General features: G+C 41.0%; 1 protein-coding gene across 4 annotated transcripts in view; it reads left to right on the forward strand.

Moving 5' to 3' along the window:
• The window catches only part of PPEF1 (protein phosphatase with EF-hand domain 1), a 124,937-nt gene that overhangs the window by 13,559 nt on the left and 99,250 nt on the right, over positions 1-12,128 (forward strand). For 3 of the 4 annotated variants that reach the window (XM_063083376.1, XM_063083375.1, XM_063083373.1), the window contains exons 2-3: positions 7,551-7,637; positions 9,760-9,861. The gene's annotated coding sequence lies outside the window, so the exon portion shown is untranslated. Of the gene's footprint in view, positions 1-6,675; positions 6,784-7,550; positions 7,638-9,759; positions 9,862-12,128 lie in introns of those variants that run through there. The other variant, XM_063083374.1, reaches the window with a different exon arrangement.

Genomic DNA, 12,128 nt, shown 5'->3' on the forward strand with positions numbered 1-12,128 from the left:
AATACGAGTACTTGTCCTTTGCAATTTTACATTTAATTTTATGATTATTTGATTAACATTTATTTCCTCCACTAGGCTATAAACTTCAAGAGGGAAGGGACTTAGTTTTCTTAATTGGTATATCCCCAGAGTGTAAACAGTAGCTGGCACACAATAGATGCTCGACAAATATTTGTTGAATGAATATATGAATGAAATCAAGACCTGAATAAGTGTTCTCAAAGAAAATGCTCTAAAAACTTTTCCAAAGACTTCACCTTAAACTCTTATCATCTGAGGCAGTGACAGTAAGAGTTTTGAAAAGAAAGCCATGGATCTTTCCCAGGCCTTGTTTTAGCTAATAGTTTCAAAATTCCTCCACGAAACAATTTGTTCTTTTTTTTCCATGTTTAGGAACACAAAAACAGTTGGCAGGGAGGTATTGGGGGCAAAAAGAAAGCTTGAAGAACCTGGAATCTGCCTTTCAATAAGAAAGCAGTGGTTTTCTCATCCAGGTTGTGTTGTCCACATTCCATGGGCAGTTACTGTCATATCTGCATCCTTCCTTGTGGGGTTGCCAAAGCAACCTATTAAAGAATCATTCTAGAATCTACCTCTAAAAGATTCCAGGTGAGGCCGAGGAATCCTCTTCAAGTAAGACCTATAAGTGAGATGATGGGTTGTGTCCTGAGCTTACAGGTCACGCTGAAAGATTCAACAACCAGTGAAGTGAAGATCTAGGAGTCTTATTTTCCTTGAATCTGTGTGGAACTGATAAAACCTAGAGGGAAGGGTAAGAGCACTTAATGTACCAGATGAATTGAGTAAGATCTGGGGAGGCACAGGGCCATATTATTGAAAGTTAACCTGCTTCCTTTGTTGGTTTAGTTGTTTGGCCCAACTCTTGTAGACTTTATGTTTTATGTATGAAGTTTATCATACTTTAATATACAGTCATGTGTCACTTAATGATGGGAATATGTTCTGAGAAATGTGTTAGGCAATTTCATTTTTGTGCAAACATCAGAGTGTACTTAACACAAACCTAGATGGTATAGCCTACTACACACCTAGGCTACAGCCCATGGCTCTGACCACCATCATATATGTACTCTGTCGTGGGCTGAAATGTTGTTATGTGACATATGACTGTATATTATATTTATAGGGTGGAATCAGGTCACCTTGATGTAGTGGAAAGAGTATAGGCCACTGAGTCACAAGACTGTGACTTTGGGGAGGCCACCTAACATCTCTAGGCCTGGCTTCCTCTCCTATAAAATAGAGATCTCTGAGGGCCTTTCTGAGCAAGTCCAAAGGACCAGAGCATCTAATCACATCACAGGCTCACCTGTTACAGAGCTCTGGGCTGAGAACCTCATGATGGTCTTGTAACACAGCTCCATTGTCTGTGCCTAGATCAGTTTTGTCCAATTCTCAGTGCTTTGACATGAAAGGGAGTTATATAAACGTATATTCTTTGTTTTACTTTTGTCTTGGAATGGCAGATTATAGCTCCTGCAGAAGGGATGTAAGAAGAAATAAGGAATTACCATTGCTCTGCCACTGACTCATGCTAGATGTCAAACTGAGGTACATGCAAAACGCAAGCACATACAAGATAAAAGAACAGATTGTGGCAATATTTAAAAACATCAGAGCTCCCTAAATTAGAAGCAGTTCTCATAAGCCTATTTGGAATTCACGCAAAACACCCATAACTCTGAAAATCTGAACTGTACATTGCCCAGGTAAATTACTTCTATGTGGTAATTATTGGTAAAAGTATATGTGGATTATATGGTAGTCCAAGTCTCCCTTGGTTTACAGATTCCCTCTCTCCCTGGCTTCTTACTTTCCACATCGTGTCCTCTTCAGCCTCCTTGTTTGCTCCTTACTCTTCTCTTCAGTGTCTCTATTCTCCAGTGTTCTGCTTTTGCCCCTATAGCCTTCTTACTCGATAAGCTTTCCCTGGCCATTTTATCTTTTCTAATCACTTCAGCTATTGTCAGTAACCTGATGACCTCCCGAATCTTACTCTCCAGTCCTGAATTATTTCCTGGGCTCTAAACCCAGGTTTCTACTGCCTATGGGACATTTCAACACTGAGATCTCATGAGCACTCAGATTTAGCACACCCCTAACTGAACCCATTACTTTTCTCTGCCATAAATATGCCTATCCCCTTTGTGTCTGACTCTCATACTCTTTAATACCCTATTAGAATTAATGGCATCCTTCCTAAACTGTAAATCATAAGAAGGCAGGGACCATGTCTGTCTTGTCCACCTTGTATCCCCAGCACCTAGCATAGTGCTTAGCACATGGTAGACACCGAGTAAGTATTGTTGAATAAATGATGACTCCATCTTTTCTTCCAAACTGGAAACCTTGGAATCCTCCTTGATGCCCCTGTCTCCCTCACTCCCCATACCCAGTCTGAGACCTGTTGGGTTTATTACATAAAACTCTTTTACATTTGGTCCCTCCCTTCTCTCCATCCCCACTGCCACAGCTTTAATTCAGCCCTTACCAGCTATCTTCTGTATTATTGCAGGAGCCTCGTCATTGGTCTAACTACTGTTGACTTTCCCCAGATTCATCACCATCTGATCCCCAGTGTGATCTTCCTACAGTTTGAATCTAATCAGATTACCCTCAGGCTCCCCTTAACTTAAACAGGGTTTGCAATCTGACAGCCTCAAACTGAACCAACGCAGTCTATACAGTGTTTTGAGAAAAAGAGAATTACTGTATTTCATTGATTCTGAGATGTACATTTTTTCTCATTTTAGAATCTCTGATATTGGGATGTATCTTAAAATTGATAGAGTGCCATAGTTTGATTGGTGGTGGTTTTCTTTCTTACTGGTACATAACATAATAATGCACCCTGTAACTGATGGCATCTTAAATTTGCTGAAATACACTTGTGCTAACATTTAAAAATAGAGAGATCCTACATAAAAGTATGTTCAGCTTCTCTTAGGTTGGGCAACACTGGGCCAGGATTTCTGGATGCCAGCTTGAGATGGAGCTATCAGTAAGCATCAGCTGCCTCATTTAGACAAAAACTCTCTACAGTGTCCTGTGCTTTCCACTCAGGCTGCTTTATTCATTTATATTATCTGCTCAGACCCATTAAGCATTTGAAATTACAATCTCTGACTGATAGGTTAAAGTCCAAATTCTTTGTTGTGATTTGTAAGAATGCTCTCAGTTGGTACCAATCTACCTTCCCAGTTTAATGTCTCCAACCTCCACTCTATACACCTACTATCCCCTAATCTCAAAAAACATTACTCAAACATAAAATGCTCCCATGTTTTCTGGAATGCCCCACCTTTTATGCTCTTGGAAACATTTCCTGGTTTTCCCAGTAGTACGTGGGCATATCTCTGTGCCTACACCTCCTGTCTTGAAATTGTTTGTATGTATGCCTGTGTCCCTCATTATACTGTGAACCTGGTAGGGGAATGCATCATAATTTATTCATCATTGTCTCCCTGCCTCCAAACTGGAATGTGCTCAGCAAGGATTTGTTGAGTAAAGAATGGATGGGCTGTACCTTCTGACTGGAATCTCGGTGTTTTTGAGTTTTCCCCATGGAAAGAAAACTAAAAGAGAAGTCAGAGGGAGGGGCAAGTGTTTTCTGGGTTGACAGCAGAAGATACTGCTTCTGGCTGCAATTTAGAAGGCCTGGGCAGTCAAGGTCAGCCTCTCAGGACTCTAGTATCTATAGACCCAAAGGCGCTAAACCAGAGTCAGCTCTGTGAAGTTTTTAAAAAAATGTATTTTTAAATTAGCATATAATGCAATTGACTTGTTGTAGTATGGTTCTGTGAATTTTAACACATGGATAGATTAGTGTAACCACCACCATAATCAGGATACAGAACATTGCCCCCCAAAACTCCCTCCTGCTAGCTCTTTGTAGTCACTCGCCCTCTCCCACCCATAAACCCCTGGCAGCCACTAATCAGTTCTCTGTCACTAAGTTTTGTCTTTTTGAGAATGTCATATAAATGTCTGTCACCTTTTAAGCTTGGCTTCTTTCACTCAGCATAATGCCTTTGAGATCCATCCAGGTTGCGTGTATCAACAGTTCAGTCCTTTTAATTGCTAAGTAGTATTTCACTGTATGGATATCCCACAGTTTGTGTAATTCATTCACCCACCAAAGGACATTTGGGCTGTTTTTAGTATTTGACTGTATGAATGTGTACATAGGTTTTTGTGTAAATAGAAAATTTCTATTTCTCTAGAGCAACTAACCAGGAGTAGAATTGCTATCATATGATACATGTATGTTCAACTTTATAAGAAACTACCAAACTCTTTTTCAGAGTGGCTGTACTACTTTACATTACTACCAGCAAAGTATTAGAGTTCTAGTTGCTCCGGATTCTAACCAGCACTGGGTATTGTTTGTATTTTTTAAAAAGATTTAACCATACTAATAGGTGTATAGTGGTATCTCATTGCAGTTTTAATTTGAATTTCTGCTTCCTTGAATCCAGTCTGGGGGAACTGCAGGGGAAAAAATAAGTTAAACTCACTGCCACATCAGTGACGCTTCAAATTCCCATCTGTTTCCATAATCTGCCTTCTACCATTTACTTTTCAGAGTCCTCATGTTACTTATTTATTGCTGTGTAACAAATTATAAAAAAATATAGTGGCTTAAAACAACACACATTTATGATTTCACAGTTTCTGTGGGGCAGGAACCTGGGCAAGGCTTACCTGTGCCCTCTACTTCAGGATCTGTGATGAGCTTCTGCAATCGAGGTGTTGACTGGGCTGCAGTCATCTGAAGGCTTGACTGGGGAGGGATCCACTTCCAAGCTCATGTGGTTGTTGGCAGAATTCAGTTCCTTGTGGCCTATTTGACTGAGGGCCTTAGTTTCTTGCTGGCTTTTGGTCAGGGACTTCTCCCAGTCCTTTGTCACATGGCCCTCTTCAATATGGCTGCTTACTTCATTGAAAGCATTCAAGCTGCGAAGGTGATAGAGTCTGCTAGTAAGACCAAAAGTCACAGTCTTTTATAACCTAGTTACAGAACTGACATCCCGACGCTGTTGCCATGTTCTGTTAATTAGAAACAAGTCACTTGGTCCAGCTCACATTCAGGGGGAGGGTATTACACAAGGGCATGAACTGACCAGGAGGCAGGGATCATTGGAGCATCTTAGAGCCTGCCTGCGATAGTCCTCAAATAGCTGCTGATTGGATTCTGTTCATGTGTTCATTCCATGGGAGAGACAAAGTAGAGTGGGTAGAATGTCCTTTCTCCATCTTACCCAGAGAATGGACCCTTGATATGGGCATATTTATTTATTTACAACTAATACTACTGAACTCATCTATTATGTACATGATCAAATATACATGGAAATAGAAAAGTTAGCAAGAATAAGAAAATAGATAAAATGGAGAAAACTATGAAGGTTTTGATTTGATTTATGAACATTCAAGGTTAATTTAAGGAGACCTTTTAAACTCAAGCCATCTAGGACCAATCTAGGGTTAGATTAAGCAGTGGTCAAAATTTAAGCCCTGATATCTACTAATCTTCTGTTTATTAATCAAAACTAAGGAAAGTCCAACTTTTACATCTAAGGTGGAGCCTTTTCAAAGCTGAACTACCACACCTCAGCATATGACAGCTCTTTCAGCCTGTCATTGGGGTTGCTGACCAGTGATCCCAACAGACACATCTGGCCAGTACTGACCTTAATGACACTTGATAGTGGCTCATAACCCACCTTTGATTTCTTATAATGACTTCTTAATGACTTGCCAAATCTGGTCTCTTTTTTCTTTGATTTAATGTGGTATTTCAATACCCAGAACTCACCCTTGGAAATATGCTTAATCTTTTCTCTTTATTTAAATGTAAAATTACTTAGTATTCCTTTCCTCTCTTTAAAAGGGAGCAGGCCCCTTAAATCAGGATTCCTTGAATTTTTTTGATCATGAATCCCTCATGGTAAAAGCTTTTTGAGAATGGATCCTTGATACAGGCATATTTATTTATTTGCAACTAGTACTACTGAACTCATCTGTTATGTACATGATCAAATATACATGGAAATAGAAAAGTTAGCAAAAATAAGAAAATAGATAAAAATATGAGTTTTAATGTTTGTTTTCTGCTCTCCAGTGGATCTCTGCACATCTGCTGTGGGCCAGGAATCCCAATTTTGGAGACTACTAGGGATTAGGAAGTGATAATTGGATATGATTGCTTACTATTGGCCCCAGCACCAGAAGGCTACCTGAGAGTTGCCAGAGCTGGGAGGCCAGCCCCACCCGAGCTCCCCTGCTTTGGTACTATCTGGCATTGAGGTATCAGGAGCCAGAAGTGGATGGACGCCTTAAGTACCCACCACCAAACAGATCTGTGCATGTTGCTGTTATTTTAGTCTACTCCTCAATCCAGCTGCTTTGCCTAGATCCTAGCATACTCCTCAGGGTGTGTCATGATTAATAATAGGAGCTGCCCGTTAGAATTACTTTGCCTTGGCAGAAATTGGAACTATGGCCAGCTCTAGGAAGCTTGTGAAATAGGAGAGGTTTGCCTACGATGTCCTCTTTCTCCCTTGCATGATAGCCAGCCTGCTCTGATCCCCTCTGTTTTTCCATAGTTTGCCATGGACTAACTACGTGTCATGGTTTGGGTTCCCTTAGAAGCAGACCCTGAGACAAGCATTTGAGAGCAAGAAGTGTATTTGGAAGGTGAAGGCAAAGCCAGTAGGAAAGTGGGGAAGTGAGAAAGGAAGGGGAGGCAACCAAGAAAGAGTAAGTCCACCCGAAGAGCTGGAGAGGGCAGCCATTTTTTAATCTTGACAGATTGGTACCTTTCTCTACTGGCCTGGTTCCCCTCTCCCATTTCACATCCTTGTTAAGTACTGTAGAACAGGTATATCTATGAGAACACCCTTTTCTCCTACTTTTTTCTTCTGGCCAATGCCTGCTCAGTTGTCAGGCCTCAGCCTGTACATCCCTTCTAGAAAGCCTTCTCTCTTCCCCCTTTCTATGACAGGGCTCTTTCTTTGTGCCCCCATAGTGTCCTTTATCTGTCCTATTAAAGATTTTATCATACTATATTGCTTTTGTTTATTCATGTAGTAGATATTTATGTGCCTGGGCACTGTTATATGTACCTGGAGCTTGTATTTTAATAGGGGAGACAGATTTCAATTTGTAATTTTATTGTAATTTCTTATGTACCTACGTGTTTGCCCCACCCAATCATGTGTATTTTGTTCACCATTTGTGTTCCTGTCCTTCAGCACAGTGTCCGCCACATAGGAGGTGCTCAATAAACATTTGTTGAATTGAATGGAAGAGCTCGAGGCATCTTAATTAAGGATGATTTGGTATTGCCATGGCCTTTCTCCGGGGGTAAACCGATCTCTCACTTTTCCTATTGGCTGTTTTCATACGATAATATGCCCATCGAGAAATAAATTGATCCACCTTAACTGTTAGGTGTATAAATCTGTTAATGAGTAGCTTTTGAACTGTTAACATTACTTTGCCCATTATTTTTTTCTTTTTTTCAGGCTAGGAGACCACATCCCTGCTCAGCTGAAGGAAAGCCAGAGAGCAACTGAGAAGAGGCTGAAAACTGAATTTTGCAAACACACAAGGTGCTGACCCAGGGAGTATAGTGTAATGATTAGAAATAGGGGTAGGGGTTCTAGAGTCAATGTGCCTGGGTTAAGATCCCAGCTCTGCCCCTCATTTGCTGTTTTCCTAATGTGTAAATATGGATTATAATAATATAGACTTCTTAGAATGGTGTGTGGATTAAATAAGATCAACACGTGTAAAATTAATAAGTGCCTAGAACATGGTAAGTGCTCCATAAATGTTATTATCATTATTGTGATTTATTCACATACATCAGTGTTGGTTCATTTAACAATTGGAGGCTGATTGTAGGATTCCTTGTAATGTTCATTTCAGTATCCTTTGTACAATAGAAAAATACAGTGAAGTTGTTCATTTAAAGCAAATTCTAAGTTTTAAACAAATCACATAAAGGGCACAGCCAATCCAGTGCATGGTCCAGAGGCTGGCCATTAAAATAGCCACCTAAAGCATGAGTTTTTCCCCCCCTCCTTTCCTTTCTTTCTGTGATTAAACAAATATATTTGGTGAGTACATTTTATGCATTCAGTGCTGGGGATGCCAAGAGGAAGGAATGACGTGGGTTCTTTCCCTTTAGGAGTTCACATGTAAGGAGGCAATTTACAGCATACTTTGGGAAGCTCTATAATTGGACACACACATGGCCTTGAGAGCCAGAAGACAGAGTGACTAATTCCCTTTTGGTGATTCAGGGAAGGCTTCACACAGAGGAGGTGACATGTGAACAACTGTATGTAGACATAGCTATCATTTAAACGCTGTGGATTGAATAGGCATTTGGCCAGGAAAGCCAGCCATATAGCTACATTGTCCACTATTTTTTCAGGAGCCTGGGTAATTATGCTATCATTTACAATGTGTGTGACAGGCTCATCAGGTCTTAGTCTTGGTGTTTCAGCCATGGAAACCTGTACGGTTGTATTGCCTCACAATGAGGCCCTCTGATAATATTCAATATGCTAATAGGAATACAGAAGCCCAAAGCTGACTTTCCAGTTGTTTTTGAAGTGACGCCATTAGATTAAATAGCAAACTAGGTAGCCACTTTACTAAATCTCCTGTGGCTATCAATTGCAGAAAGGAATTGGGCTAAAGAGCAGTTTGGGTGTGATTATGAAATGGCTATGGCTGGAGTGCTTTAAATCCTAGTTGGTGAAGCCTAAGGACAACAAACTTGAAGACATGCTGTGTAACCAGCTAGGAAGAGTTTGGGAGAAAAATTGCTGCCAGTGCAGCTACAGTCAGCATGAGACTCTGGAAGAAAGACAACCCTTGGGTTGCCTTGAAAGATAGGAGAATTGTGGCTGCTGGCATCCATTACTGACGTTGGCACTTTGGGTTTCCAAATGTGCCTTCCTCCTCTTTCTTCTGAAACTCAGCAAAATTACAGATCAACTTTCCTTTTCCTTTCTGCTAATGAGGAGAGGTGACTCTCCCTTTCACACACAGGTTCTCTAACAAGGAGCTAATTGAACACCTGGTGGAATACAAATATCACATGAATTAGTTTATAGCACTGCACCCAACGACTGCTCCCTTAAACCCATCCCTTTCCAGTCCTAAGGAGCAATGTTTAGTTTTCCCACTACCTTCTCTTCATTGTACTCAGGTTACTGTAGTGTTTTCTAAAAATTATCCTCAGTTGATCTAAAGAATGCTTTTCTGCCCTTATTTATGGAAATTCTCTTTTCTGCTTTGTACTGATGTAGATTATTTATGCAAATAGCAGCCAGGTCTGGCCTGTACAGAGCCTGGTCCCCTAGGAAGCAGTCATGTGACCACTGACTTTGCAGCCCATTACTTGAGCACATCCTTTTATCTCCAGGCCAGACACAGAGCAGGGTTGGGGCAGACAGCTGCGGCTCACAGCCAGCTTGGTCTCTCCTAGATCTGTGGCTCTGGGCTCTCCTGCCAGCCTGAAAGGCAAAGCAGCCTGGCCCTGTTCTAGTTCTAGTTATTTCTTTATGTATGTTTGTGTACGTGTATTTATTTATTTATTTAAGCAAGAGCTTTTCCTGCAGACATGTGAGCTGTGTGCATGTGTATGTATGGGGCAGGGGGAGGGTAGGGTTGGGTGGAGCTCCAGGGAGAGCTGGAATTCTACCTCTTTTCTTTCAGACCTCTGCATTCCCTCATAGGGAAGGTTTTTTCTCATCTTTGTTTCTCTCGAAGCACCTGGTGTGAGGAAAAACCTCTGCATTGTCCAAGCAGAAGAAACAGGTAATATGTTTGTTTGTTCTTAGGCATTTGGGACAAGCAGAATTCTACATTGTAAACATATATTGTGTGGCAATGAAACAGGGAACATGCACTCCTTGGAGTAAATTTTATTGCTGTGTAATTTCTCAGAATAATTTTTCTCAGAGATGCTGGTTATAAATCAGTTGTCATCATTTTAAGAAGGTGTACAGATGACTTTGCAATCTGAAAGACTGTGGCCTATTTCAGATAAACTTGTTATTTGGAAAAGTTCTGTGGTCACTTGGGTGAGAGCCAGAAAATGAAGGAAAGGATACCTTGAGAAACCCTTCTAGGTCTTTCATATGGTATTCCCCAAACTCCACTACACAACTTCATATTTAGAAATTTTCCTTTAGCTCCCTTGGCCTCTTAGAATCCTAGAGGACCACAGGGTTTCCATCTATCTGTAAGAAATAGAAACAGAATTCCTTGTAATGTTCGAGTTTTCTTTAGTGATTTAGTTCTCACACAGACTGGTCAGATTGGATCCTGAAACCAAGGCATAGCTAGCCTTTTTGTGGACAGACATTTTTGTTATTTAATGATTAAACAGTGAGTCTTCAGTTCTGCCACTAATCAGCTGTGTCTCAGTTTCTTCATCTTTAATGTGGGGGTGATGATACTACCCTGAAGGTTTGCTGTGTAGATTAACTGGAATAATAGAAATATAAAGCACCTATCACATGCTTTATATAGTAGTCCCTTAATAGTAGTGATTTTAGCTATTATTATTATGACGACGACGACTACTACTACTGCTAGTACTACTACTACTACTACTACTACTACTACTGGTATAAAATTCTTTCAGATCTTAGAGTTCTTGGTGAAAAGAGCCCATTTGTTTGTGAGTCTTCAAGTATCCTAGAACCTGTAGGCACCCAGGGAGTTTAATCTCTGGGAGACCCCAGACAAAGCATTCTGGAGGAAGAGATTTGAGAGCAAACACAGTGAGTACCTACCTATGCATGGCCCCTTTAACTCATTGGCTAAGAAGAGTTGCTCTTCGTTCAAGCTAGTTTTTTTCCTACCACTGAGCTCCTCATTAAGTCATCAGTATAAGTTAGTAAGGTATGTGGTATCATCCCTATTTTCTTATGAGAAAACTGAGGCAGAGGAATTAATGACTGAGAATTCAAATTCCGGTTTGTGTGACTTCTAAACTCAAGGCTCCACTGGGCCAGAGTTAGGCAGTTAGGAACAATAGTTGTTCTTGAAATGTTCTACCTCAAATGGGTCCCCTGCTAGGCTCTTTGGGAAACAGTGGTCAGCTCTCAGAGATTCACAGATGCATAAATATATTGAAGGCTCTGAGAAGTCCTGCAATAAAGAGACCTGTTTAACCCTACCTCTCCTGAACTTATCTGATAGTGGGACCTTTTTGTGTCTTATTTCTAGAATTATAAACCTATAGAACTACTCTTCCTCAAACACACTTTGGAAAACCTGGTACCAGGCCAAGCTGCCCCTTGATTACAATCATGTCTGATGTACCCATAGACACCTTCTGGTGGTCAGTATAGTTTCTCCCCTTCTCTTATCCTTTCATTTGATGAGACCCAGGAGGAATCACCAGTTTAGTCTTGCAGACCTCTCCTTATTCATTTAAGACCCCAGACACAGCAAATGCTACAGTGTTCTACTGGAAAGATAGCAGTGGAAGGAACCTTTCTAGCATGGCCTTCCTACCCCACCCTATGCCCCTTAATTATATTTAGGCCACAGACATCAGGCTATAAAACCTCTGTTTCCATGAATACCAAAGAGAATGCTGTAAGGTGAGTCTGATAAGGTATCTGTCTGCCGTGCTAGTGTCTACACAGTCTGGGGGGAAAGAATTAGACGTCTACTGAACTCCCACTGTGGGGGTGGGGAGGGGTAGGGGTTTGGTGCCAATTGAATGACTGTGGGTTCCAGATTTGAGTTCCTCAGGGCCAGAGCTAGAGTAGGAATTTCTCACAAAAGCCAACATCTCTAGGAACAGCTGAGTTTCTAGAATGGGGAACTACACAACTTACATCTAGAATGCCAGAGGTGGAATCATGGCTAGGGTGGCTTAACCAAGGTGTGGGAGTTGGGCAGAGATGCACTTTGAAATAAAATAGTGTTAAGAATGAATAAGAACAACTTGGAGAGGCTGGGCTAGCACTTGGAAGGTGCTTGGTGGTGGAGGTTAGGTTGGCTCCAAGTGCCATCTTTTGTTCTTTCCTTGCATTTTCAGCTTTGGAAATGAAAAATGGTTAGGA

Source organism: Cynocephalus volans, chromosome X (assembly GCF_027409185.1).
Source record: "Cynocephalus volans isolate mCynVol1 chromosome X, mCynVol1.pri, whole genome shotgun sequence".
Classification (NCBI taxonomy): Eukaryota; Metazoa; Chordata; class Mammalia; order Dermoptera; family Cynocephalidae; genus Cynocephalus; species Cynocephalus volans.